Genomic DNA, 2667 nt, shown 5'->3' with positions numbered 1-2667 from the left:
TTGCTCCGCTCACGACGGTCGCCGCGGCACACAAGAACAGCCCAAAAACAGGCCAAAACAGCCCAAAAACGGGCCAAAACTGGCCATTTTTGGCTGCGCGAGCGAGCAGCGAGCGGCGGACAGCGAGCGAAGCGAGAGGCAGCACCGTCCCTGCTATACGAAAGCCCCATCCAGCCCTGTGCCACCCGGGGGGTTCCAGGGTGCTGAGATGGCTGACGTTTTGCTCCGCTCACGACGGTCGCCGCGGCACGCAAGAACAGGCCAAAAACTGGCCAAAACAGCCCAAAAACGGGCCAAAACTGGCCATTTTTTGCTGCGCGAGCGAGCGGAGAGCGGCGAACAGCGAGCGAAGCGCGAGGCAGCACCGTCCCTGCTATACGAAAGCCCCATCCAGCCCTGTGCCACCCGGGGGGTTCCAGGGTGCTGAGATGGCTGACATTTTGCTCCGCTCACGACGGTCACCGCGCCACACAAGAACAGCCCAAAAACAGGCCAAAACAGCCCAAAAACGGGCCAAAACTGGCCATTTTTGGCTGCGCGAGCGAGCGGCGAGCGGCGAACAGCGAGCGAAGCGAGAGGCAGCACCGTCCCTGCTATACGAAAGCCCCATCCAGCCCTGTGCCACCCGGGGGGTTCCAGGGTGCTGAGATGGCTGACGTTTTGCTCCGCTCACGACGGTCACCGCACCACGCAAGAACAGGCCAAAAACTGGCCAAAACAGCCCAAAAACGGGCCAAAACTGGCCATTTTTGGCTGCGCGAGCGAGCGGCGAGCGGCGAACAGCGAGCGAAGCGAGAGGCAGCACCGTCCCTGCTATACGAAAGCCCCATCCAGCCCTGTGCCACCCGGGGGGTTCCAGGGTGCTGAGATGGCTGACGTTTTGCTCCGCTCTCGACGGTCACCGCGCAATGCAAGAACAGGCCAAAAACTGGCCAAAACGGCCCAAAAACGGGCCAAAACTGGCCATTTTTGGCTGCGCGAGCGGCGAGCGGCGGACAGCGAGCGAAGCGAGAGGCAGCACCGTCCCTGCTATACGAAAGCCCCATCCAGCCCTGTGCCACCCGGGGGGTTCCAGGGTGCTGAGATGGCTGACGTTTTGCTCCGCTCTCGACGGTCACCGCGCAATGCAAGAACAGGCCAAAAACTGGCCAAAACGGCCCAAAAACGGGCCAAAACTGGCCATTTTTGGCTGCGCGAGCGAGCGGCGAGCGGCGGACAGCGAGCGAAGCGAGAGGCAGCACCGTCCCTGCTATACGAAAGCCCCATCCAGCCCTGTGCCACCCGGGGGGTTCCAGGGTGCTGAGATGGCTGACGTTTTGCTCCGCTCTCGACGGTCACCGCGCAATGCAAGAACAGGCCAAAAACTGGCCAAAACGGCCCAAAAACGGGCCAAAACTGGCCATTTTTGGCTGCACGAGCGAGCGGCGAGCGGCGGACAGCGAGCGAAGCGAGAGGCAGCACCGTCCCTGCTATACGAAAGCCCCATCCAGCCCTGTGCCACCCGGGGGGTTCCAGGGTGCTGAGATGGCTGAGGTTTTGCTCCGCTCTCGACGGTCACCGCGCAATGCAAGAACAGGCCAAAAACTGGCCAAAACGGCCCAAAAACGGGCCAAAACTGGCCATTTTTGGCTGCACGAGCGAGCGGCGAGCGGCGGACAGCGAGCGAAGCGAGAGGCAGCACCGTCCCTGCTATACGAAAGCCCCATCCAGCCCTGTGCCACCCGGGGGGTTCCAGGGTGCTGAGATGGCTGACGTTTTGCTCCGCTCTCGACGGTCACCGCGCAATGCAAGAACAGGCCAAAAACTGGCCAAAACGGCCCAAAAACGGGCCAAAACTGGCCATTTTTGGCTGCACGAGCGAGCGGCGAGCGGCGGACAGCGAGCGAAGCGAGAGGCAGCACCGTCCCTGCTATACGAAAGCCCCATCCAGCCCTGTGCCACCCGGGGGGTTCCAGGGTGCTGAGATGGCTGACGTTTTGCTCCGCTCTCGACGGTCACCGCGCAATGCAAGAACAGGCCAAAAACTGGCCAAAACGGCCCAAAAACGGGCCAAAACTGGCCATTTTTGGCTGCGCGAGCGAGCGGCGAGCGGCGGACAGCGAGCGAAGCGAGAGGCAGCACCGTCCCTGCTATACGAAAGCCCCATCCAGCCCTGTGCCACCCGGGGGGTTCCAGGGTGCTGAGATGGCTGACGTTTTGCTCCGCTCTCGACGGTCACCGCGCAATGCAAGAACAGGCCAAAAACTGGCCAAAACGGCCCAAAAACGGGCCAAAACTGGCCATTTTTGGCTGCACGAGCGAGCGGCGAGCGGCGGACAGCGAGCGAAGCGAGAGGCAGCACCGTCCCTGCTATACGAAAGCCCCATCCAGCCCTGTGCCACCCGGGGGGTTCCAGGGTGCTGAGATGGCTGACGTTTTGCTCCGCTCTCGACGGTCACCGCGCAATGCAAGAACAGGCCAAAAACTGGCCAAAACGGCCCAAAAACGGGCCAAAACTGGCCATTTTTGGCTGCACGAGCGAGCGGCGAGCGGCGGACAGCGAGCGAAGCGAGAGGCAGCACCGTCCCTGCTATACGAAAGCCCCATCCAGCCCTGTGCCACCCGGGGGGTTCCAGGGTGCTGAGATGGCTGACGTTTTGCTCCGCTCTCGACGGTCACCGCGCAATG

Source organism: Musa acuminata, unplaced genomic scaffold (genome assembly GCF_036884655.1).
Source record: "Musa acuminata AAA Group cultivar baxijiao unplaced genomic scaffold, Cavendish_Baxijiao_AAA HiC_scaffold_100, whole genome shotgun sequence".
In the NCBI taxonomy this organism is placed as follows: Eukaryota; Viridiplantae; Streptophyta; class Magnoliopsida; order Zingiberales; family Musaceae; genus Musa; species Musa acuminata.
This window is presented reverse-complemented; position numbering follows the sequence as displayed.